Source organism: Kogia breviceps, chromosome 2, assembly GCF_026419965.1.
Source record: "Kogia breviceps isolate mKogBre1 chromosome 2, mKogBre1 haplotype 1, whole genome shotgun sequence".
Taxonomy (NCBI): Eukaryota; Metazoa; Chordata; class Mammalia; order Artiodactyla; family Physeteridae; genus Kogia; species Kogia breviceps.
The window spans coordinates 156,144,833-156,172,611 of record NC_081311.1 but is presented as its reverse complement, the minus strand read 5'-3'; the positions used below and the strand labels follow the sequence as shown (position 1 = coordinate 156,172,611).

Below are 27,779 nucleotides of genomic sequence, written 5' to 3'. Positions count from 1 at the left end.
AATAGTGACCTTGGCATGTACAAATCATACCTCCTTAATTCCAAAATATCTTGATCTCCTCCAACCCAAATTAAAAGACTATACATTAGGATCCCATTTTTTTATTTTTTAACATCAAGGTGTATATTTGTAAATGGGTAGAATTTGTGTTGGAATTATTCATACTAAACTATTAACAGTCTTTACCCTGAGAATCATGGGTGTGAGAGGGCACGAAGGTAAAAATATTTTGCTAGATCTTGGGAGTATCTGAATCTTTTATAATGAGAATACATTCATGTATAATAACTTTTTTTAATGAGTTTTCTCAAAAGCAAAATGCAAACACTCCGCTATGGTCCATAAACACTTAATACAAATATCTTGCTTTATATGAGATACATATTGTTTAAAAGTTGTAACAGCTTTAATCATACTCCCAAAAGGGGATTTGCTAGTTAAAGAAATCCTACAAAATTTATTTCGTAGGCTTAAAAAAGCTTTTTAGAAAATAAATATCACTCATAGATTAAATGATATATTCAGCTAAATTTCCATATATGGACTTTATTGAAAGAAAAGAACAATTGAATATCATCAGCACACCACAGTTACTACTGGGAATTTACTGACACTTTCACTTTGATTCCTGTCTGAAAATTAATCAGCTGACAGCATTTAAGTCATTTTTAAGAACTTAGAAATTCTCCTAATAGTTATAAAAAATTTATACCATCTTTGAAATGGATTCCATAAATGTTTTACAACTTTTATGAGGGCTACTCTGATTCACTGAAGTAGTATATACAGCAATAGTCGATGAACAGTTAAAGAAATATTTTGAATTTTCTCCATTCTGCTTTATTTAATTCTGAGCAGTAATAACTGCACTTTGCTATTTTATGATTGATTTTTCTCATTTATTAATATATTTTAAGGAACCAAAAAATGAATCAGATGAAAATTAGTTATTTCATCCAACTAAAATTAAGCAGGTATCATAAAGTTTTCTCATTCATCAATTAGGGTAAATAGACAAGTGAAATTTTGGCTGATGCTAAAGATTAGCTTGCCCAGGTGTAAGAAATGAACAATGAAACATTGGAAATGAAAAAGCTGTAATTATAAAATCAATCTCTTTACAGAACTATAATTTCATTCTCAGAAAAACATTTCCTGTTCAATCTAATATCACCTTCATTGCAATGTGTAGATATAGATATTAAAATCCAAAAAAGAATAATACAATCTACTAATATATTTAAAAGTATATTTTTAAATATATTATAAATACATCTTTATAAAAACATATGCTTATAGTCATACACTTATATGATTAGGTATATTATTATATATTATAAATGAAACCAGTGTCCTCCTCAACTTTTCAAGATTTATCCATTAATATGGCATCAGCTAATCAAAACATGTTTAGTCCTTATTTCTCATACTTTATTAGTAAGTGACATTTCTCAACACATAACCATTTTGACAGGCTGCACCATGATATGGAGAAATAACTTGAAATAATAAAAAAATAGTAAAAGATATCAAAATAAATCCATGTGTTATTACAACAAACACATGCAAGCCAAGTTACTACTAAGTTATGCTAAATATATTTCTCTTCAGTTATCACCACTTCTTAGAATTTGCTCCCCCAATTACCAAGTGAAATACCAATTGACTAGACAGTGTCAACTACATTTTGCCTCCAGCATATTTTGTAAAAACATAATTTCTATTTCATTCAACCTCAGACTATTCCAATTCAATCTGAGAAGAAAAATGTTTTTAGGACTGAAGTCCTCACATAGGTAAAATCATATGTATAATCTTAAATAATCATAGAAAAAGTGGGCCCTGAAAAATCCTGTCATTCCTACACATGGAGTGCAATGGAGCAGTGAGATAGCCAAGGCAAGATTCTGCAGGGCTGTGTAGTTCATGTTGCAGAGTTTGAATGATTTCTGCTAATATCCTGAGATAAAAACTGACTCTCCCAAGCAATAGCCCTCATGTAATAGATAGGCTAAGGGTCAATGTACAGGTGTGTCCTCCCCCAGTTCATCATTTGCATCTGAAACATTTGCATCTTTCTAACTGTTCTTACCAAGACATTATTTTAGTATATGCATGTTGGATGAGGCACACTTTATCTTAAGGAAATTAGATCTTGAATTTCTTATTTCTGCATTCGCTCATCAAATACTTGAATGCCTACTGTGCCAGGAACTCTTCTAGGCTCTGGTCCCTAGAGATAAGCAAACACACAGCAATCCCTGCTCTTGTAGGGCTTCCACTACAGTGAGCAAGAAATACAAGCATAAAAGTAGTTTCACACTTAAATACATTATTTCTCATTCACTCCCCCAAATTCATAGAGCGAGATTAAGTAACCTGATAAAGGCTACCCAGTTTGTACCAAGAATCAAGTAGAAAATCCAAGAGTCCACAACTAAAAATGCACTAAAAATGACTCTAGAGAAAGTGCTGAAAGAACCCATTTCTGTACTATATCCAAGACCAGTGTCTTACCAAGTTAATTTATAAAGATTACTTTATATGCATTTTTTATCTTCTCATTTTCCTTTTTTTTGAAAAAGTTTTTAAAAGAAGAAGAAAAATTAAAAGCATCTTATTAAGGTATCTTCTTAAGTCCTGGTTTTTAAAGAAAAACTTATGACGTAAAGAGAATAACAAATCTAGGTATGCTGTTTTTGAATTATACTGAACGGGCTGTCTAAAAAGATCTGAATAAAAGTAGGATTTAAAATCTACTTCAATGCTCTATCTCTCTCAATTCTTTATTTTCCAGCAGAATTATTTTATAAAAATCCAGTGTGATTTAAGATAAAAAATATGTGTACTAATACAACTATATTTGACATATAGATGCAGGTTTATAATGTTAATCATAAAATAATGAAATGCTTTTCTAATTAACATTAATATAACCCTATAGTAAATAGTTTTCAATAACCTAGGAAAATCTACTTTGGCAAAACTGGTTACACCCACTCATATTTACTTCTAGGTACCCCTACTTCAACGATTGGTCAAATTCAAAATGGCGTGGGAATCAGAAAAGCCCAACGTGGAGTCACAAACAGGAACAGATAACTCCACAATACAATTTTCGTTACCTTTGAGAATAGCTTTGAGGAAACGAGTTGTAGAGATAGTATTTGGGGAATCAGAGGTAACCTAGGGAGTCCTATAATACTTCATGTTTTGACCAAGGATTGAGGTTCATTTTGCCAAATCTGTGAAATCTGTATTCAGTTTCTGGGGTGGAGTTGTGTGAACACAGAAAGCCACAACCCCAAAATGAACATGAAGCCCTGGCCAGCTAAACTGGCCAGTTCTAGAAGTACCTGCCTTATGTTAGGTGCAATTTGGCCTTTACCTTTAACAGCACAAAACAGTTCTTTTAAAATATTTGGCAAGTCAGTCCTTTCTTTCCTATCCCCTATAAGATGATTCTAGTTTAGATCTCTATTAATCTACCTCCCACGTGGGTAAGACTCTCCCGCGGAATAAAGACTTCGGTTTCATGTCTGGGTTCTTCTCAGTCTTTTTTGCTGGCTTTTCATTTTCTGATTCCCCTTAACTATCAATGCTCTCAAGGGTCTGACCTCATGGAACTAATAATCACCCAGTGTTGATAACTTTCAAATCTATATCTCCATCCCAGGATTTCTCCTTATTTCCAAATGGCATATCCAGCTTGCTATAGGGTATCATCTCTCTGTAATGGTTCCTAAACACCTCAAATTCAAAAATCCAAAGTGGAATTTTTAGTCTTTCCCTCCAATCACGTTCTTCATCCTGTATTCCTTTGTCTTGATGAATAGTACTACCACAGTCTACTCAAACAATCCAAGTCTGCACTGAGCCTCTTTATTCCTTCTTCCTAAAATGCTCATATTCAATCAGCCAACAATTCTATAAATTAAACATCACTCCAATTCATTCTCTTCCAATATTATGATAGCTCCTACATTCAAGGCCTTATCATCTCTCACCTGGACTATTTTAACATTTCCTAACTTAGTTCCATACTTTTATTCTCGTATCTCTTCATTCCATCCTGCCCGAAGCCATAAGGTTTCATAGATACAAAGTTTATCAAGTTCCTTCCCTCCTTTACCCTTGCTCTTATTCTGTCGGAAAACCTTGAAGGACCCACCACAGCTCACAGCCATAGAACTCTAACAGAGACACATATACTATTAGGGAAATGTAACATCAAGCCAAGGGGTAAATGAAGTCACAGGATTAATAGTCCATAATCCTGAAGGATTGGTATTGCCTCATTGTAATTAAAATACATTAGTTTTACTTTAAAACCAAGTTTGTAGAGTAGAAGTTCAGATTCAAATGAATTTGAGACTTCAAAGAAATTGCACTTGCAGCAGGCAGGTTAAGCCTGTGAGTCCGCACTTCTCCGACACTAGGGTACTTTGGAGGAATCTAGCATGGTAGCTGCTACATAAGCAAGAAGTTTGAAAAGTGTTTTGAATGAATGAAGGTCTACATGATTAAATGTAGGAATCCCAGTAGCTTTAATCTATTTAACACACAATTATTGGCACTCCCTTATTTTCCAGGAGATGATGACTCCATTTAAATTTCAACTATTATCACAGTTGGATCTTAGAAATCTTCTCATCTAATGTCTCAAGCTACAGACAAGCTGCAGGATACTTTTCTATAGCAGCCCTGACCCATAGCTATTTGTTCTTTCTCCAAATAGGTTCAGTAATAGAGAATGTCACTATCAAATAATCAATCTTGATTCATTGTCAGAAGCTGCTTTCTTATATAGGGTTGGAAGCTGAAGATAACACAACTTAATTTCTTCCTAACATAGAGATCATTCATGATGTCACATGTCCCAACATACAGACTGATAAAGAAAAATGCCCTTGGACTCAAACTGTGAAAAGGTACAATTTCAAAAATAACAATGTAACAATAGGAACTTTAACCATTTGTTGATCCTCAGAAGCCTGCTGGTGATCTGATAAAAGGAGAAGATGGAAATCTGTTGCTGCCTGCTCTCCAAGCCCAAAAGAGACAGTGCAAACTCTAAAAATCTTTGTGCCAAGGGAGAGGAGACATGTAGAATGTTGCTCACCATCTGGTTCTACAAGGATTAAGATATTCGCCACTGCAGTCACTGACTAACTGTGCACCCGGAGAGGAATTCAAAATGAAAAACAGGGTGAGGCACTTTGTACTTTGGAAAAACAGGCTCCTTCGATAGTTAGATGTATATCTCAGGAAGAATTTTAATAAACCCAGATTCTTGCATCTTCCCATACATAGAAAAGCATTAAAATCATTAACTGGAGTTATCTGCTCTTCGTGACTAGCAATAATCTTTCACCAAGATGTACGCCCGACTCCATGTACTGCCTAGTCAAAAATCATATATACACTGGCTTCTTCCCTACACTTTGGAGCAGTTTTCTCAGACCTGTTTAGAGGCTATCTCCCAGGCTATCGTCCTTTGTAAAATCCCTGAATAAAACTTAAACTCGGGCTTCCCTGGTGGCGCAGTGGTTGAGAGTCCGCCTGCCGATGCAGGGGACACGGGTTCGTGCCCCGGTCCAAGAGGACCCCACATGCCGCAGAGCAGCTGGGCCCGTGAGCCATGGCCGCTGAGCCTGCGCGTCCGGAGCCTGTGCTCTGCAGCAGGAGAGGCCACAGCAGTGGGAGGCCTGCATACCACAAAAAAAAAAAAAAAAAAAAAAAAAAAACTTAAACTCACAACTCTTAGGTTGTGTGTTTTTCTTTAAGTCACACACAGGAGAAAGCTACATGAAAACTTACTGGTGCTACTGAAGATTCTTGTTTTATACCACTCAGTGATACATACAAGGTTCATGTCATTATCTTCATTTTACATTCAAGAAAAAAGTTCCAGAGATGCTAAATTATCTCCCCAAGAGCCCTAAGCTAGTAAATGATAGAGCCAGATGCAAAACTACACAGCATGGAAATATCTGGTAAGAGGCCAAGTTTATCTGTAACTCAGTAAGTCTTCAATAACTTATCTGGAATCTTCCATATCCCACAGACTACACATTTCACTTTACCTTTTTCTGCAAATGTTCAGTCTATAAGATGCAGAGGGGGTACATAAATAAAAGTAAAACCAAGCCCCAGTGCATTTCTGCTTTGTGGGTTTGCTCTCTCTCTCTTTTTTTCCTTTTTTTCTTTGTACATTTCTTTGTTTTCCAAATTTTAACCAGGGGAGATTTATTTTAAAAGTGTTAGGGTGAAAAAAATTATCAAAAACTGAGTTTTGTGAGGTTTTAATTTTAATACTGAGGAGAATTCGTTTCTAAAACACTTTTTTGTGATAATCATTTTCACATGCAAATTTACAAAACACAATGCAGCTTACTCTTAGCCCCTCATAGAAATTATGTATTCTAAACACCAGACTGGAAAAATAGATTCCATCCTTGAGGCCCAAGTTACTTTAATGCCTGTTAGACAACAAGAAGAGACTCACAGATGCAGCCTCCTCTCATAACCAAAATAAGCTGAGTCCAGGCAAATGTGGGTGCTACTGTGTGCATCCAAAAATAATGACCTAAATGATCCAGATTTCAGGCTTCCAGTAATCACAGACACAGCTATTGAGTTGAAAAATGAACCAAGACTTGAGAGTGTAAGATAAAGCAAAGGGGCAAAGACTGACACTTGTGCTGATCAGTTTATAATTTACTGGTTCTTCCTCATCATCTGTCTACTTGAGAAAAAAAAAAATCATGATTCTGACAGAAACCACTGCCAGATGATTTATCTTTGATTACTTACTATCCGTTTAGATGTTATCAATCCACAGCATGCTATATTTATCCTTAAAAGTAACATGAATTTGAAATCATAAAATGATATTGACAGGATTCTTCTCCTCAATTTCTTCCTACCCAGATACCAGTATACACCTAAGCCAGCTGCTGAGGTCCATCACATCACTAGAAAAAAGTAAAATTATAAACCGATATGTAGCCCATGATCCCAATTCTTTTTTTTTTAATTTTTATTGAAATATGGTTGATTTGCAATGTTGTATTAGTTTCAGATGTACAGCAAAGTGATTCAAGATTTGATGGAGAAATCTTTTTTAGATTCTTTTCCATTAGAAGTTATTACACAATATTAAGTATAGTTCCCTTTGCTATACAGTAGGTTCTGTTGGTTATCTATTTTATACATAGTAGTGTGTATATTTTAATCCCAAACTCTTAACCAAGTCTATTTTTAAAATTAAGGAAATGTCATCAAATCAGTCAATGAGACTCATTTTTTTTTTTTTATACTCTTCAGTATTCTTAAACTTGTTTCAAAAGCCTGTATCGGGCTTCCCTGGTGGCTCAGTGGTTGAGAGTATGCCTGCCGATGCAGGGGACGCGGGTTCATGCCCCGGTCTGGGAAGATCCCACATGCCGCGGAGCAGCTGGGCCCGTGAGCCATGGCCGCTGACCCTACGCGTTCAGAGCCTGTGCTCCGCAACGGGAGAGGCCACAACAGTGAGAGGCACACATACTGCAAAAAAAAAAAAAAGAGCCTGTATCAATTGTAAAATTAAGAAAAAGAGTGTTGATGTATATACACTAAAAAGTTAAAAATAGTTTTCTCCTACATAATTCTAGGATTAAGTGTTTCTTATTTGTTTCATATTAATATTTTATATTACAAATTTTCTTCCACTGTATTTCATTTGCATATATTTAAAAAAACAAAAAAAATTCTAGAAGGAGAAGATATATCTCAGTTCAAATTACACAATGTTTTAAGCTAGTGGGGTTTGATGACTATTTTTAGTGTTGCGTTTGGATTCCTCTTTCTTTTTTGCATGTATATCTATTATAGATTTTTGGTTTGTGGTTACCATGAGGTTTTGGTATAGTAGTTTTTGTATATATACATGATTGTTTTAAGTTGCTGATCCTTTAGTTTCAAATGCATTTAAAATATCCTGCATTTGTGTGTTGATAATTTTCTACCTTTACTGAACGTTTGTCTTTACTGGTGAGCTTTCCCATTTCATAATTTTTGTGTTTCTAGTTGTAGCCTTTTCTTTGCTGCTTAGAGAAGTTCCTTTAGCACTTGTTGTAAAGCTGATTTGGTGGTGTTGAATTCTTTTAGCTTTTGCTTGTCTGGAAAGCTTTTGATTTCTCCATCAAATCTGAACAAGAGCCTTTCTGGGTAGAGTATTCCTGATTGTAGATTTTTCTCTTTCATCACTTGAAACACCTCATGCCACTTCTTTCTGCTGAAACAATGTCTGCTGAACAATCAGCTGATAGTCTTATGGGGATTCCCTTGTATGTTATTTGTTGCTTTTCCCTTGTTGCTTTTAATATTTTCTCTTTATCTTCAATTTTTGTCAATTTGATTAATATGTGTCTTGGTATGTTCCTCCTTGGGTTTATTCTGCCTGGGACTCTCTGCACTTCCTGCATTTGGGTGACTGATTCCTTTCCCATGTTAAGGAAGTTTTCAGCTATTATCTCTTCAAATATTTTCTCAGGTCCTTTCTCTTTCTCTCTCCTTCTGGGACCCCTATAATGCAAATGTTGGTGTGTTTGATGTTGTCCCAGAGATCTTGTAAAGTGTCCTAATTTCTTTTCTTTTTTTTTCTTTATTCTGTTCTGTGGCAGTGATTTCTAGCACTCTGTCTTCCAGCACACTTATCCATTCTTCTGACTCATTTATTCTGCTATTGATTCCTTCTAGTGTCTTTTTCATTTCAGTTATTGTATTCTTCAATTCTGTTTGATTGTTCTTTATATTTTCTAACTCTTTGCTAAAAACTTCTTGTAACTTTTCGCTCTGTGCATCCATTCTTTTCTCAAGTTCTCGGATGATCTTTACAATCATTACTCCAAACTCTTTCTTGGGTAGATTGCCTATCTCTACTTCACTTAGTTTTTTATGTTGTTCCTTCATCTGGAACACATTCCTTTGCCGTCTCATTCTGTTTAAATTTCTATTTGTAATTTTTATGTATGTAGTAGGTTAGTTACATTTCTTGACCTTGGAGAAGTGGCCCTCTGGAGGGGATGTCCTATGTGTCCCAGCAGTACACTCCCTTCTAGTCACCCAAAGGCCAGGGACCATTTGGTCCCAGGGTAGGTTCTGACCTGTGTTTGTGGACTCAGTTCCACAGGCTGTGGGATTGTAGTTTTCTTGCTTCTGGTGCCTGCCCTCTGGTGGGCAGGGCTGTGTAAAGAGGCATGTCTAGAAGTGTCTGTGGGCTCAGGAAGTCTTTAGGCAGCCTGTCTGCCAATGGGTGGGGCTGTGTTCCCACACTGTTGGTTGTTTGGCCTGAGGCATCCCAGCACTGGAGCCTGCAGGCTGTTGGGTGGGGCAGGTCTCAGTGCCAAGGACACAAGACATCTGCCTCCAGCCAGAGTTTATGTAGATGAACACTCCCCAATATGTCCACCACCAGCTTTTATGACCCCAGAGAGAGCCACAGCCCCTCCGCCCCCTGCCTCCCCAGGAGACCCTCCAAGACCAGCAGATAGGTCTAGCCCAGGTTCATATGAAGTCACTGCTTTTGCCCTGGGTCCTGGTGCATGCAAGACCTTGTGTGCACCCTTTCCCCAAGTCCTGTGGAGCTCTTGCAATCAAGCCCCTCTGGCCTTCAAAGCCAAATGTTCTGTGGGCTCCTCCTCCCAATGCTGGACCCCTAGGCTGGGTTGCCTGGTGTGGGGCTCAGAGCTCTCACTCCTGTGGGAGAACTTCTGGGATATAATTATTCTCCAGTTTGTGGGGTGCCCATCCAGGTGGTATAGAATTTGATTATATTGTGATTGCACCCATCCTACTGTCTCATTGTGGTTTCTTCTTTACGTCTTTGGATGTAAAATATCTTCTTTTGGTAGGTTCTCAACTTTTTTATCGATGGTTGTTCAGCAGTTAGTTGTGATTTTGGTGTGCTCATGAGAGGACATGAGGTCAAGATCCTTCTACTCTGCCATCTTGCCTCCCCATCCAACCACTACTGGAGTTTTTTGCTGAAGATATATAACTTTTTCATGGATATATAGTCAAAAACAGATACTCATTCTGTACCCCTCTAATTTATTATCTTTTATAAGTTGCAAATGACATACTGCATTGAAGTTGTTCCATTTGTATTTATAGTTTAGGATAAATTCATTTATATAAAACAGCATATTTTCTAATCAGAATGACAACAGAACATAATTTTACTGTGAGGTTAAACTTAACAGTACAAAAATTATATTGACACTTTACATAATAATGCTAGCTACCATTTACTGACACTTACAAACTCCAGCCAGTATGCTACATGCAACAGGGTTTTAATCCTCTCAGAAACCCTGCATTATTGTCTATGACATCTTACAGATTAAGAAAGGGAAACAGTATGAGATTAATTTGCCTGTTGAAGAGCACTCAGGTTATAAATAGCCAATCCTATCACTAGAGAAGCCAAAGCTCAGGCTTTTTCCAGTACAACCTACAGATTTATACCATGAAAGATTTGTCTTCATGTACTCTACTCCATAACTTACCACACACATAATTCCACCAAAATTGTTCTCACCACAGTCACCAATGACCTTCATGTTAAGTACAACAGACACATAATAGACACTTTAATCTGTCTGTTTACCTTTCTATACTATTTAACATTGTTGATCATTGTCTCCTTCTCAAATTATTTTTTTTTTATCTTAGCTTTTAAAACATCACTGGTAGTTCCTTCTTAGTGGTGCTTAAGGCTTTGCTTTTATCTGCCCTTGAGCCTTGTTATATGATGGCCCTTGTTAGCCTAAAATCTCCTATTTGTAGTCTGAAATCTGAAAACTTGTATATATGTACACACACACACACACACACACACACACACACACACACACACACACCCCACATATACATATATATCACCAGTCCACACCAAACTTCTTAGCTCCAAACACGTATATGTATGTACATCAAATAACTACTACTGGACATCTACAACAGAATGACTCAGAGACAGATCAAAATGTGTCCAAAGTTGAAATCATTAGTTTCCTCCAATAGTTCTACTCTATTGACTTTGCTGATGAATACCAACACCCAGGTTGCCAAAACTAGGAATCTTAGAATCAACATTTACACCATCCTCCTGCCTACCTCCCACAATCACTAACAAATCATAAAAATGTACAGATTTTTTTCCTCCTAAATATCTCTGGAACAAACTCATTTTTCATTGCCATCATGCTAAACTAGACTACCACCTCTCTTGCCTAGATTTACTGGCTGAGCAACTAGTCAAATCGTTCTAAAATGCAGATGACATCTTGTCACCAACCCTATTTCAATCCTTCAAAAGTTTCCAACTGCTATTAGAATAGAGAGCAAACTGAATTTGAACGTCCTGTAGGTTCTGGTTTTGCCTCACGGGCTTTACCTCCAGAGGTTCTAGTTCTTCTTTCTCTTCCACTCTATTCTCTACCTCTATTTTCAATCTTGTAATTCGTGGCTGAGCCATATACTCATTCCTCTAAGATTTCCTACCTGCTTGAAACACTCTCCACTCTCATTTCTTTCTACTGCTGAGCCTTCCCTAACTTGTAGACTATGTCATATCCCCTGTCAATGGCTCAAAGGGTTCAAGAGAACTTTCTTATAATACCGAAACTGTAAATACCTCAAGAGATCAAATGTCTAACAGTTTAACTTACCAAAAAAAGACAAAATGATGAAATCAAATATTAAAATCAGACAACCCTGAATATAATATTTTGATTAAGAAACTTGTTTTAGTTTAAAGACAACTATTTAAAACTAAAACTTAGACTGCTCTAAGGGCTGAAATGTTTTTTGAGGTTATCTAGTCCATCTTCTCAATGAAGGAAATATCAATGAAAAGTACATGACTTGCTATTAAAAACTATTAATATTAGTTATTTTACATCTTAGGCTTTATTTATACAAACCTTATCGCTTTGACAAAACCAGGGAAAAAATGGGATTAAGAAGGTCAGATTTTCTTACTCAAGCATTTTAACCTTCCTGACAAATCAAATCAAGCATGAGCCAAAGCAATATACAGACACAATTTAGTCAATGAGTTAATTTTTATACTTTATCTAACTAAGTAGGGTAAAATGAACAAATATCTTGTCACGTGGGAGTTCCAAGTTGTCACTTCTAAGAGTGGGAGATGAGCAGCTTATGGTGCTGCAAAAAAAAGGGGAGGTAAGCATCAGCCAGGAGTCTAGGCGATCAGGTTATTCAAAGGTATCGCACTCTCACCAGTAAAGAGAACTACCGAAGCTGTCCTGATCCTTCAGGGGTACTCTCGCCACTCTACTGCACACTGCCTCAACTAGGATGGTGGTTAAGATGCACTACTTCCCACCCTACTATCTGCCCTAGTCTACTGTTTGCCAGCCCTGGAACCTTAAAAAAGTTTCTAAATCATAAAAAAAACATTTAGCACAATGCTTAGGACATAGTGAGCACCAAGTAAATGCTATTTGTAGAGGAGGAAAAGGGTAGATTTTCCTCTACCCTCCCAGACTCTCGACTAAGACTTCCTGTAACAAAAGACAGATTAACAAGAGAATGGCATACAAATGTATTTAATATAAGTTTTGCGTGACACAGCAGCCTTCATAAAGAAATGAAGACACCCAAAGAAATGATTAAACCTGAATGTTTTTTTACGCTAGGCTTGAAGAAGAGTTACAAGTCTTGGAAAGGTATGACACGACCAAGAGTATGAGCTAAGTATAGTAAACTAGGGGCAACTTAGCAAGATCATTCAGATTCCTCTGTGTCCCTTTGTTTTCAGAGCTAAGGATGTTCCTTTCCTTCTAGGATAGAGAGGGCACCTCTCACATGAGGATTTTGTGACCTGCTTCAGGAGAAGGTCAGAAAGTCCTTCCTTCACATGCCGTTTATCAAATTCCCTCAGGTTGAAATATTCAATATGTCAAGGTACCATATTTTGACATAGTGTGTCCCAAGCCCTCTCATATTCTTGTTATTTCTCTTTCAAAAAATCATTTTTGGTTTGGACCACAGGTATACGACAATAGGTTAAGAAAAGAGCTCATGTGCCATGAAGATCCTAATAAAGAGAGACAATGATTGGGGTGGAGGAAGGGCACGACTATTTTCACTTTATTTGATTATTTTAGCACTAGTGAGAGCTGGAATTTGAATTATCTGAATGTTTATCCTCTTCCTTGTTTTATATCTGCTGTGGGCCAATTTATATTTTCTACTAAAATTTCCAAAGTGGAGAAGCAGAGTCCCTTTGTAATAGTTTCCATACTAAGAGGCATTTATTCACATTCAAGAACCCACAAGAATGTGGCTCCCTTTTAAAGAGAAAAAGGTCACCAGAGGGCACTTTGATTCTGGGCAAATGGATACCCCAGAACAATCCCTGAATAACAGCTTCTAAAAGAACAATAATCCTCTGAGAATTCCAGCACTTTGTATTCTCTAGTTCCCTTGCCTAACTTTGAAAGAAGGTCATGATCTCATAGAGGAAGCATCTCAAGTATGTTTACAGCATTTTTATGCAAAAAGAGAATATGCACATCTCAATCACGGTAATGTAGGAGGTCTTGTTAACTGGATCTCTCCATCAGTAACTTCTTCTAAGGTCTCTCACTTTGCTAAGGTATTCAAATTACTGGCTGTCCATTTCCCTCTCCAACCCAATCTCCATACTTTCAACATTCACACTGATACAGCTCTAGTACAATAGCCTTGTTCGTTCTTGACCAATGAACCATTTGCCACTGCAGCTTTTCACCATCTGTAATGTTTCTCCCTCCAGTTTCACCACTGCTCTTCTTCACCTCCACTGTCTACACAATCTTTAGCTTTCTGTTTTTCACACCCCCTCATTGCCAAAAAACCTGCCCACTGTGACACTTGCCTATTCTGAGCCTGTTAGATTACTCCTGGTTTTGCTTGCCTCCACCTCCTGCTTAAACCACTGGTTAAACCATTTCAGCATTAATACTCTAAAATATATTAGATTGGCCAAAAAGTCCGACCGAACGAACTTTTTGGCCAGCTCAATATTTCACTCCTGCTTTTGGCAATTCTCAGCTTTGGGCAATTCCTACAACCTTTAGAGCAAGAGGACAAAGATTCAGATATACCTCCTTACTTTGATACAGCAAAAAACAATGTGCATAATGGTAAATCAGCAAAAAAAAGCTAGAACTCAACATGGTGGCAAGAACCACCATGAACATGGTGGCAGAAAATAAATTGCTTATAGTTCCAGTGAACTAGAGCTTTATAACACTAGTTCTGACTTAAAAGATTATTATACGTCTGCATTGTTTTTTACTTCTCTGAATGGATCTGAACTACACAATTTTCTTAATTTTACTCCCATCAGCTTTATCTTTTATATTTAAATAATTACGTGAGTTTTATCATGACTTCAAGCTTGAAACTACTCAGACAAGGCAATAAGAGTACTTCAATGTTTCCTAAGGTACATTTAATGTTCCAGTACAATAAAGACACCAAACAACCAAATAAACAGTGATGTGATTTTATGGATTAGATTTTGAATTGTATTTCAAGTTATTTTATTCATTCCCCAATAACTTCAGCTAAGATGATTAATACAATCACTGCATTAAAAATATAATAAAATTTGGTGAATTGAGTAATAAAATATTTATATAGAGTAATAGCACTAATCACATTCAAAGTTTACAAAACCCATAAAACCCTATAAATTTTATTTAATTATGTAAATTGTTATTTCTAAAATGTTTATTTCAAATTAAGATACCACTTAATAACTGTTCTAATTAAGATAGTTTCTCATTTAAGTAACTGAAAGGTCTAGTTCAAACTGGTTTGAAAAATAAATAAATTCATTCTCTTACACAACAATAAATCCAGAAATATGGTAGGTTGATTCAGGGACCCAACAATGCCATCAAGCGTCCAGGTTCCTTACATTTTTTTCTTTCATCATTGATGCATTTGTTTTGCCCTCGAGCTAGATATCTTCATGGACAAAAGATGACTCCCTACTGCAATTTCAAGCATCTATTCCAAACAGGACAAATATCAAGAGGTGACATATGTATGCCTTCTCACCAATGTCCCCTTCCCAAGTGTAAAGAAAGTTTTTCTACCCCACCTCCCTCCAGTTCTGTCATTTCATATAATTGACTCTGACTGGGACAAGGAACAAGTGCCCCCTCCATAACCAATCACTGACAAGGGGAATAGAAACGCTGTGACTAGTAGCTCAGCCTAATCCAAATTTCACTTTTATTAGAAATGAACTGCCTTCCCCTTGAGGCAGGAGATAGATGGACCCCAGGACAAGCAGCTGGAGTTAGTCTCCAGAAGACAGATACTCCAAGATGAAGATAGGAGAGGCTGAGCCCTGCCCAGATAAAAGATAAGAGACCACATATTCCTCATTCTCTAAGTCAAGGAGACCTTCCCAATCAAAAAGCTCCTTGGAGGTCAAGAGAGGAGTGATGTTAAGCTACCCACAGGCCTCTGCTGGAATCCATATTGGCTAAGAGATACGTGTACACACATGGGAGGATCCTGAGATGTACCAAACACGGACTCAGAACCAGGCAAATCAAAATGACTGGCCAAAGGAAACCCAGAAGGAATGCCACATATAAGTGATTTAAACTACCACAAGGGTGACTCTCTCTTGAGTCCGCCCGTGTGTCTATCCACACGTACTGTACTCTTTTTCCTCCTAAAAAACACTTTACTTGTTTCCCTACTTCCTGTCTCTGTGGGAATTCTTTTCTGCAAAGCCAAAGGGTCAGGGCCTTGTCATTGACCAGTGGTCTAGTCGCTAGGATTCAGCGCTCTCACTGCCACGGCCAGACCTCAATCTCTGGCCGGGAACTGAAACCCTGCTTCAAGCTGCTGCAGGCCAAGGCCAGCCGAGATCACCCTGAATTATGTGCGGAGTAATGAACATCTGAATAACACAAGAGTTCTGCAACCAATAACAAGGACTGTGATGTGACTCTTAGAAGTGAAAATACGCTTCTTATGAATCGATGTGCACGAAATGGAGAGGAAAATTAACTTTAGGTGGAAAATCACACCTGGCTTAAGCTATTCCGTGTCATTTGGAGGTAACATGGAGATCCAACAGGGAAGGGATGCAATGAAATGCCAATGATGGTTGATGCTTGCCATGAGAGAAGACACAAAGTGGGGCCAAAAACAAGAAACAAACTGAAAGATAATCATCACTCATTGTGATCTTGAAGCTACCGTCAATTTTCAAGTACAAAATTATTACCTTGTACCCATCCTTGGAATATTAAGGTGGTCCAGACCTACTAAAATTGGACTGACTTATGAATGTGAAGCTCTATATAGTATTATCTCAAATTAATAACTTGAAAGAAACTGCTTTTGTCATATATTTCAAAAATAAAATTGAGTCATCAGTTTCAATTAGATCATGTATCAGTAAAACAGAAAACTAATTTTAAAATGGAAGTGGTATCTTCACAGAATTGTCAAGCCAGGCAAAAAGAAGAAAGGGAATATAAGGCAATAAATTACATCATCTATGTTTTAATTATATATCCCTTCATAACACCATAATTTGCTATACTTTTATGTATTCTGTATTCTTATTTTCCAAAATTCTTGGCACACATTACATTTTTCATCTATAATGATCATGACCAATAACACATCATATAACCAAATATATAACCTTAAGTAACTCAGTGATGCATAGAAAAAAAATCAAGTTTCCATATGTACATAAATTATCTATTTTTTCCTTAGTATTCACAGGAAATTGTTAATAGTGGCATGGTTATTTGTTACTAAACAGGAGACACAAAAACCTGTTTAACACATCTACTCTCTCTTGCAAAACATATCTACTCTCCCCTGCAGCTTAAAGTGAAGCTGAGGAGACAAAACACTTATATATGAAAAATAAACCAGTACGACAAGACAAAATTCCCAGCCAAACCCTTCCAAAAATAGTTAATGCTATAATGTGAAAAAGTTAAATCTATTTTTTTAATATACAGATTCTGAAATAAAATTAAATGCTTCTTTGTTGAGCTGTTACTAAGTAAGATAACCAAAAACTGCACACATACTTCTTTTTTTTTTTTTTTTTTTTTTTTTTTTTTTTGCGGTACGCGGGCCTCTCACTGCTGTGGCCTCTCCCGTTGCGGAGCGCAGGCTCCGGACGCACAGGCTCAGCAGCCATGGCTCACGGGCCCAGCCGCTCCGCGGCATGTGGGATCTTCCCAGACCGGGGCACAAACCCGTGTCCCCTGCATCGGCAGGCGGACTCTCAACCACTGCGCCACCAGGGAAGCCCCAATACTTCTTGAATAAAGCAAATTATCTGCAAAATAAGTATTATTTATCGGCAATTTACTTCCAAAAACAATATGGGACATCTCTGCGTAACTACATGCTATCAGGTAAAACTGAGTTAAATAACTTCAATTTCTTTTATCCTCATTAAATGACAATGCAACCCACTGGAACTTCTAAAGAAATCAGCATAGATTTCCAGTGGTTCTTAACCTTTTTTGTGCCATGAATCCATTTGGCAGTCTAATAAAGTCTACAGACCCCTTTTCAAAAACTCTTTTTAAATGCATAAAACAAAATATCAATTATGTAAAAGAAACAGATTTAAAGTACAATAATTAAATTACATTAAAAACAATTTGAGATATAGCTACACGTCTATAGATATATCCACATATAAAAAATAATACCTAGAAGCAGGTGTAATTATTTATTGTAATCTTAAACTGGTGGTAAACATAAAAATATTTCAAAATATGTGCAGAGTAATGAGACATGACAATAAATATGTACAACTTCTAGAAAGTTATAGGTACTTAAGATTGTTTGTGTGTGTGTGTGTGTGTGTTTCCCTGCCTTCAAAACTGAAAAACATACTAAATTTAAGTGAGGTGTTCAAGACTAATAATGTTATTGTTTTATATCCAAGTTCATGGACACCTCACCACCACCACCACGAGCGTGAAATGGAGCGCACACTCAACTCCTTGTGACTCCAATTACATGTTAGTTAGATTTGGAGACATTAAAAAAGAAATAAAAAGAAGATAGCAGTTTTTTCAAATAATTAATCCAGTTAAAGTTCTTAAACTCCCATATGCAATTGCTAATGATTATGGTCATCAACATGAAGATAGAAAGGAGAAACATCTCCAAAGTTCTGAAATTCAGTTTGCTCTGTTAAACCATTCACAGGGTTCCATGTCTCTTTGCCTTTACCACTCATTGTCTTGAACTGCTCTCCTTCATTGCTTGCTAACTCACCTTCATCCTTTGCCTAGGAATCACCTCCACACTTTCTTTCCAGACACTGATTCCCCTCGTGCTGATGAATAACCTCTACCCCTACTCCTTCAATATTCTCTCCACTGTAGCACAGAATTCTACAGAAATAAGTTCTATTTAAGTCTATTTAAGTTAATCGGAGATAGGTCTCTGTCATTGCCCCCCCAAAAAAAACAGTGTCAATAAATATTTGTTAAATTCCATTGGATAATATAAAAATCCCTTATTTGTCAACTCATACTTTAAACCTAGTTACATTTTTCAGAATGAGAAGGGGGGGTGGGGGAAGATTGCAAATTTTTATGAAGACAAGAGAAAGTCAGTATATCTCATCGAATAAAAAAGTCCCAAAGAAAGATTTATTATAACATCGTTTTTTAAAGCCTCATCTGCACTACTCTAGGAAATTTCATTTTTCCAAATTAATCATAAATTTCCTAGTCTACCTAATTTAAGCAATTAAGCCTATGATAAATTCACGTTATAAATTTAGTAGCAGTTCTTCCTTTAAAAAAAATTAAAGACAATGTTGGCAATATAATCAATCTTACTTGTTTGCCATAAAGAATTTTAAAGGCTTTTCTCCTAGACACCCAGAGTCACAATGATATAAAACAGAAATAATACTTCACAAAATTTCAAAACAATACCTATTCATATTACAAAGCATTGTTACTTTATAGATCTGAAATTTCAATAGACTTTTGCCATTTCAGATGGCATTTAGATAATTTCAAATACAATTCATTTACTCAAATATTTCTCTTTAACAATTCTCTCAAACTGTATTTTGCTAAACTACACTGCATAAGTAGCTTCTTACTAATTATACTCAATTACTATATGCAGTATAGAGATAAACTGCTTTGGAATTAACTCAGTTATACAATTGTTCTTTACAGAAAGCCAAATTTCTCTATATTTATGTGTACTACCAGCAACAATCGACATTTAAGGACATTTTTATGATTATAATAGTGCACATCCTCAAGGAGGTAGTAGGAAAGTTTTACCATCAGCCAAAGTTTCATATTTTTTATGGAGTTCTTCAAAGGCAGACAAAAATTAAATAGATTATGAAAATAACATGCACACTGACCTTTAAAAACACTTTACAAAGTACTCTGTCTTCTTAAATAAAACTCCTATCAGTACTTACCAAGCTATGTTTTAACTCACCCAAGTGGAAATCTGGGTAAATTAACCTATTTGCTGTTAAAATTTTACTGGCACTCTTTTTTTTTTTTTTTTTTTTTGCGTTATGCGGGCCTCTCACTGTTGTGGCCTCTCCCGCTGCGGAGCACAGGCTCCAGACGCGCAGGCTCAGTGGCCATGGCTCACGGACCCAGCCGCTCCGCGGCATGTGGGATCTTCCCGGACCGGGTCACGAACCCGTGTCCCCTGCATCGGCAGACGGACTCTCAACCACTGCGCCACCAGGGAAGCCCCTACTGGCACTCTTGATGGTTGTAAACAGCTATAAGAGAAATCAAAAAGCTAAAATCAAGTTCATTCTCTTATATCAACTGTTAATTACCCCAAACTGGAGATTTCTGCCACAGCACAGATGGTTCTGTTTGCTTTTTAGCCAAAATGCTGTCTAAAATCACTATTACAAACTAAGTGAGAAGTAGAGCTTAGTTATCATTTGATGAAATATTATATAACTATTTTAAAAGATTATACATCCAATCCTTAATGATTCCTTTAGTAGGTTACTTGTGCTCTATATTTCCTTCTACCAAACCTCTCAACTAGCTGTGTTTTGGTCATTTGAATGGCTATCATCACTTCTGCAAGACAGTGGATTAAAGACTGAGCCCAAATCATTCAATCTGCTCTTGGTTAACAGCTCTGTCAAAGTTTATGTTCCCTGAAATTCTTGGATGACTTGTGGTTGAAGTATCAGGGAACAGATCAACTGTAACATCTGATAATCATAAGAAAAAGCTATACAATACCAGGAAAACACTACATTTACACACAATTCTCACTTCACAGAACCTTATAAACTTAGCAGTAGTAGCCACCTTCCAAGCAGTGAATTTACCTTCTGACAGTAGGTAACTGCACATTTGCCTGTGTTCTACTTAAGAAAGGTAGAAAAGGCTTCCATGATTATGTCACCAACAGAGCCATTAACCAAGAACGATGATACCAGATCTTTTCCACTATTTTTCTCATCCTTTACAGGTATAAATAAAAGCATGAGAACTCCTTTAAAATTTGGAAAAAAAAAAAAAGTCAAGAATCTCTAGCAAGAGTTATCTGGAAAAGATTTTAAACTAATGGTTAAAATTAGCTCAGAAATATCAATTAATTGAAGTTGCTTTTTCCTATGAAAAATATATCTAGCACAAATAGAGAAACATCAAAGAATGCATATGTCATAATTCTCTGTACATATATATATATACATATAAACATATATATGAGGGAGGGATTAGTTATCCAAGGCTTGGGAGTTTCTAACATATATTCTGAATCTCCTCTTCAGAAGGCATGTAATGAAGATTATATGTAGGTATATTTATATAATGTTAATATCAAGAAACAAACATGAAATAAAGACGCTATTACTGTCTAGATATTGTCTAGTAGGTGCACCCTGAAAAATATATACAGTGTCATTTAAAACTCTTTTAAAAACTCACATTGGGAGTTCCCTGGTGGCGCAGTGGTTAAGAATCTGCCTGCCAATGCAGGGGACATGGGTTCAATCCCTGGTCGGGGAAGATCCCACATGCCGCGGAGCAACTAAGCCCGTGCACCACAACTACTCAGCCTGCGCTCTAGAGTCCGCGAGCCGTAACTACTGAGCCCTCGTGCCACAACTACTGAAGCCTGCACTCCTAGAGCCTGTGCTCTGCAACAAGAGAAGCCACTGCAACGAGAAGCCCACGCACCGCAACGAAGAGTAGACCCCACTTCCTGCAACTAGAGAAAGCCCGCGCACAGCAACGAAGACCCAACGTGTTCAAAATTTTTAAAAAGTCATATTAATCTTTGCAATCACAATTGTTACATAAATTAACTCACTTATTCATATTATGTGCGCAAATTAAAGCAGTCTTTCCAAAACTACCCTTAAGTATACAATATTGAATGATGAAATTCCAAATTTAATTTAATTTAATTTAATTCCAAATTTACTATAATTATACCATTTCAGTGGTAAACAGAAAATTTGTACTTATTCTCCTGCTCAGTATTTGAGTCAATTAACTGTTTTCTGATGAAAAATAATCATGCACTATAAGTATCATTAGAGTGGCTGAAAACATTTTCTTAGCATAAAACAAATACAAAACTAGCAAATAACAGAGCCTAAAAAGAGTATAAGAACTGTTTCCTAAGCCTAACTCTGCTACAGTGACTTTTAGCTATTGTCTTTAAAAATAAAGGGCTGATTTCTATTTCATATCCTCACTAGAAGCAAAGCAATTTCTCTGCTCAAAGTTTATACTATTTTTCCTCTTCAATTTGAATATATTTAAGCTCCCATACGAACAAGTTTAACTTTCCTGATCTCTAAATGCATTAAGACAAACACTGTTAGATCTACCAGCCTCTAACAGGTTTAGGGACCAGGGCTCACGGCAGTCATGCAGTTGGGTCCTGTAATTATTTTTGAATCCATTATTATACCCAAATAAAATAACTTTTTTTGTTCTTTAGAGGTTTTACAAAACAAATCACAGTTTTTCAGAATGAACCACAAAGTACTCTGCTAAGTAAAATTTAAATTTAAATTATCTAATATTCAGCAAGGAGAGTAAGATTTTAAAAATGTTAAGTTTAAAATCAAAAGCAAAACTGGTTATTTTACATTAAAATTACCCTATTACATCCTTGAACATTCACTCATTCTTTGATTATTCAAAAAAAGTGCCTGTCGTGTTAAGATGACCATAAATTCAACTGCAATCTTCCTTATACTCCCACTGTTTATAGATTCACTATTAATGATAAGGTAAAGTCCAAAAATAAAAGTTATGATTAAGTATTTTACCAAAAGATCTTATCCTTTAATTTATCCATATTTACTGTTTTCTTTCTCTAATACACTAACCTCTTCACCTGAAAAATAGTTGTTACAAATCCAAGAGTATGATACAGTACATTGAACTATAAAAATAGGTAGTTTATTTTACTAACTGATATGTCAAACTAAAAATTAAATATTTCACAATTATCATGCATGTATCAATAGTTTAAAAGTTCATACATTACGGACAGCAATATAGATAATAAATTATATGTTAGTAAAATATTTAAGAAGTAAAATAACCCGCACAAATCACAGTGTTGAAAAGTTCAGGGCTGGGATTTAAATCCAAGCTTGATGTTTCCTTGGACTTTGTATGCAACAAATATTGGTTGAATCACTTAATGAATGGCTCCTAAATCTACCCTCTAAACTTTTAAGGAAACTGTTGTGGCCATTGGGAAAAGAAAGTTTGTTTGTACATCATAAATGTATTTCAGTCTCTCAAGTGTTATTTCCAAGAAGGGAGCCAAATTCTGCAAATATATTTGGTAACTTCTCGTAAAGGCAAAATTAAGCTGGTCTTAAAAAAATAACTGGTCCTTGAGTATAAATATAAACCAAAATTAAAATGTCAGTGAATTTGCTGATTGTTCTTTTCTGTTTGACAGAATGACTCAGCTTTAGTCATAAGAAAATCTCACCCAATATCCTCAAAAAAATAAAATTTATGATTAAACTAAAACTATGATTAAAATGCACAGTAGTAATTTTTATAAATTAAATAGATATGTCACTATTACATGTGTATTTTAGGTATAAATATTCCAATTTACCCCTACAAATCTCAACTGAATCAACCAAGACAGAAGCCCTATGACCTTTATATCTAAAAACCTATTAACATAATCTCATCTCTTTAAAGCTCACTGTAAGCTTGTAATTATGCAAAGGAAATTTCTTTATTTTGCAAGTGGAAAAACTGAAATCATAGACAAGGAAAACACATTGCCAAGGGTGATTCATAAAGTCAATCTCAGAGAATAGGCTGATATTCACAATCCCAAACTCACCAATCCAGAGGAAATACCATATTAGCGTTTTTTACTATTCAACCCCCAAACCCACAACAGTAGACCAACCTTCCTGAAAATATATATATATAGAGAGAGAGAGGAAACATGAACAATTTTAACACATAAAAGAAGGGTCCTAATTGCAGATAAGACTCTCAGTTCCTGGGTAGTCCAGAACTTGGATGTAGCAGGGCCTTAACGTATTGGGCCAATGTGTGAAATATTGAGAGCACACCAACTTCTACTCCTTCAGGTGAAAGAGCAAGTTCTATTATCCGGATCACTTTTGACAAACACAAGGAAGACATTTGGACACATTTCCCACTTTAATTTCATGACCCAGTTTTGTGCCATTTGAGAATACCTAATTGAATTATTCAATTTAGGTGGAAAATCATCTGCTCAAAACCCAAGCCTTCAGTTCTTACTGGCTGTGAAAACAAAGAAGGTCAAGGTCAAGGGCTTGAAGCTGCAGCAAGCCTAGTTCAAGTTGAGGAGACAAATAGCAACAAAGTGTGGGTATTTGCAAAGTATGATCACACATAAAGCACCAGGCCCCCAGCTATTCCAATGCAACACTGATAGGGAAGGGTCAGACATCCCTCCTAGACCGCTTCTTTCACTCTCCTCTGTCACATCCCACTGCACTCTATGCTTAGCTTATTTTTTTGCCAAGAATACTGATCTTAGTCACCTAAAAATTCTCACTGCAAAAGAAACCCCTTGTTTAAACCCAAGTACAACCAACAGCTCCTTTCCAATTATCCCCAGCAACTTCCTCAGTCCCTTTCATGCCTGGCTACTGAGCTCAGTCTAGTTTGGCTGCCGGCCAGGTTCCTCTCTTCTTTCCTTGTCAGTGGTAAAAACTTGGAAAACAGTCCTGGACAGCTCAAGGAGACCTTTTAATTATGCAGTGGGGTTAGTACCTTAGTCTGTCTGCTGTTTCCAGCAAGGCTTGTAGTCGCCAGCGACTGCACTCTCCCAGTTGGAGGGTTTTCTAGCAAGGTTACTTGTTTATGTGGGGGAAGGAGGGAAAGACTGGCAGAAAAGGGGGCTATTTGCAAATCTGAAAAATGCCCAACTCCTCTCAGAGCTTCCTACCTCCTCACATTCACTCTGTCTCATTACTGCCCTCCTTTACCACCTTATCACCCACTTGGCATCAAAGACACAAAATCATCAGTGTCCGGGTCTCCTTGTAGTCCTAGAAATTAACAAGGGGAGTCACGACTCGAACACTCTCCAGAAACTTTTATTCTCAAGTGCTGATGCAAGATTTAAAAAAAAAAAAAAAAAAAAAAGCAGGACCCAAAATAAACTTGTTAAATTCTTCCTAATTGCATTATACTTTGTCAAACTTGCAGACTGAAATAGTGCATGTAAATGTCTGATTGCCAGTGGAAATAAGGCGAGCTCAGTCGGGAAAACTGCTAGGACCCAGGAAGGGATACCTTGACCGACACCCGCACTTATTCGGGGTTTGCCCAAGATACTAAGTGCACACGCCACGCCCAACACCAGCTACGTCTTCCTTACTCTACCCTGGCAAGCTAGTTACAGCTGCAGCGCCCAGCTTCCTGTTCAAGTTCCATTCAACATCGTAAACACATTCCAAGAAAACCAGCCTGCCCAGAGTTCCCTTCCCTCACAGGGAACTCTGAGCGGCGGCCCCAGGAGCCACAGGGAAGAACCGATCGCGCTGGGTTCTGATCCATGCAGTGAATCAGCCCCCCGGGGTGGTGGACCCGGGCGAGCGAGCTCGGCGGCGGGACCGAGAGCCCAGGGTCTCAGCACCCTGCAGCGCCGTGCGCCTCTCTAAGGTAGCGCCCGCCAGAAGGAACTACTCGACCCACCCAGCCAGAGGGTAACCATGTGGGCGCCGCCCCTGAGTTTGGGCCCTCCCAGCCCTGGGTTTTAAAGAATCCACGGCCCGGCCTCGGAGCTTCGCGCCTCCCCGCCCCCCATGCCCACACTCTCTCCCGGAGCCAACAAAAGAGAGGTTACGCTGGAAGAAGTTTCGCTCCTGGGTAGCCTCGCTGTGACCCGGAGATGACTTGCCTGCTCAGTCCCGTCTGGTCCGCACACCCTCAGCCGTCCTGATCCACCCGCGCCCCACCGCCCCCTCCAGCTCCTAACCACCGGCCCCGGCCCCCCGGACCAAAGTTACCACAAAGGGCTCCAGGAGTCCGGAGACCGCTGCGTCCCCGACCTCGGGAGGCTCCCCGTCATCCCTGCAGCACTGCCACGGCAGTAGTCAACAGGTTTCAGCCTCCTTTCTTGCTGGACGACTTCCTGAGCGTTTCAGTGTCTTAATTTTTGCAACCTGCCCAGCGGCGGTAGTGGCGGCGAGCAGCCCCGCGCCCTCCTTCCCCGGCACCCGGCCGGGGCTGACCACCGCCCGCCGCCTCTCAGGATGTCAGTTTAAAAGAGACTGCACGCTACCTGGCGGGACGCTGGGCTTGCAGCCAGGGAAGCCCCCAGATAAACCGCGGTCTCTCCGTACCTTACTGACTCATGCAGTCGGGTCAGGCTCCGGGCAAGGGACGTGGAGAGCCGCCGCGTCCTCGGAGCCTGGCGATCTCCGCTCCGGCGCAGCCAGGGCGCCGTTTCCGTGGCCAAGAGGGAAAGTTTCTCTACGTCAACAGCGAGCTGGACTCGGGACCCTCCGGCTCCGGTCCCCTCCCTCTACGCGCTCTCGGCCCCCTCCCTCCTCTTCCTAATCGGCTGAAGCCAGAACTGGCGCTAGCTGGCGGCTGGGGCTCGAGGCTCGGGACTCCGGGTCGCTCCCGGCTGGGAACGCGGGGCTCCCCCTCTCGGCCAGAAGGAAACTCTCCCAGACTCGGCCGGCGCACTTAGGGCGATCTCCTTGGACACTTCCAAACGGGACGCCTGGGTTCCAGCTCGCTGACTTTCTTCGGTCCCTGATGCTCGGCTCCTATGGGCCCGCTGGGCTATAAGGCGTCGGCACGCAGGACCCAGGGGGAGAGTGGTATGTGAGAGAAACTCGACCGGAGAAGACGAGGCCTTACCTTACCCGGTTCTTTGCCGGCACAGGAGCCAAAACACAGTTCTCCCCACCCCCACTCCTCGTCCCCCGCCGCGTTTCCTTTTGAACCTCCTCCCTGAAGCACCGGATCGGGACTATTCGCCTTCCCTTGTCTCTCTGTGTTTCCGCACACAATATCAAAACACTTCTGCTGCTTAACAAGAAAAAAAAAAAAAAAAAGTGTCCAAGGAAGCACACACACGAGTAACACATACCTTCTTTACAGCCTTTATCAAGAAAGCATTGACACAGTTTTTGCTGTGGCTCTGACCTCACCTCTACACTTTTTAAATTTATTTTTCCTCAATTTTTAAAAACGGACTGAATCTCTGCACTTTGTTATGCCTTACAAGAAAAAAAAAAAAAAAGGAAAGGAAAAAAAAACAGAAAACTGCCTCCACCACCAGATCATGCTCATTTGCTCCATTCAGATATTAACCTCAGAATTCAGGACATCTACGTGGGATTCGAGGGAAAACACAACAAACCATCCTTACTGACACGGTAAACTTCTGTGTGGGAAGAAGGACAAGAAGGAGGAATATCCTCGTTTAAGTGATTCTTTGAGGATGAGAGGACATTTACTAAAATCTTTTGAGATGCTGCTCGGAATTTAGTTCACTAAATTTTTCATTTGAACCTAAAAATAGATGGAGAAAGGAAAAAAAGCATTTTTGCAAGGCTAACAAATATAATATGTTACGGTGGAATCCAGGGCTTAGAATCAGACTAGTCATATTCCTTTCCAGACTCCATACTTACTCATTCTGTGCCCTAGGACGCTGGACACTATTACAGCTGCCAAAAGGAATTGTATAACAGAACTCACAGAGTCACAGTCACATTTACAGGAATTAGACTAGAGTAGTGCCAAGCACAGACAAGATACTCAATAAATATTTGGTTCTTACATCCCACTATATTTGACTGTAACTAGAGGATGGTACTAGAAATTTCCCCAAAAGACCTTGTTAACTGAATCAGTTTTCTTCTCCCTAATGCTTTTTCCATTCAAAAAGATACAACATCACAATTTTTGAAATGAAAACTAAGTTTAGGGATTACCCAGCTCTAGCAGAACTCCCTTACTTTAAATACAAGGCAACTGAAGTCCAAGAATCTTAATTGACTTTCCCCAAATCTCATTGTTAGGAGGTGCTAAAGCTAGGACCAGAAATCAGGCCTCTTCATACGTGGACAGAATCCTCTTTTATTTATTTTTTTATTTTTATTTTTTAACATCTTTATTGAAGTATAACTGTTTTACAATAGTGTGTTAGTTTCTCCTTTACAACAAAGT

At 38.2% G+C, this 27,779-nt stretch overlaps 1 protein-coding gene across 13 annotated transcripts in view; it reads right to left on the bottom strand.

Moving 5' to 3' along the window:
• GULP1 (GULP PTB domain containing engulfment adaptor 1) overlaps positions 1–26,610 on the bottom strand; it is a 262,224-nt gene extending 235,614 nt beyond the window's left edge. For 4 of the 13 annotated variants that reach the window (XM_059052327.2, XM_067026435.1, XM_059052322.2 and 1 more), the window contains exon 1: positions 25,937–26,456. The gene's annotated coding sequence lies outside the window, so the exon portion shown is untranslated. Of the gene's footprint in view, positions 1–25,875 lie in introns of all 13 variants that reach the window. The other 9 variants (XM_067026442.1, XM_067026441.1, XM_067026439.1 and 6 more) reach the window with 8 other exon arrangements.
• Between the last annotated feature and the right edge of the window lie 1,169 nt (positions 26,611–27,779).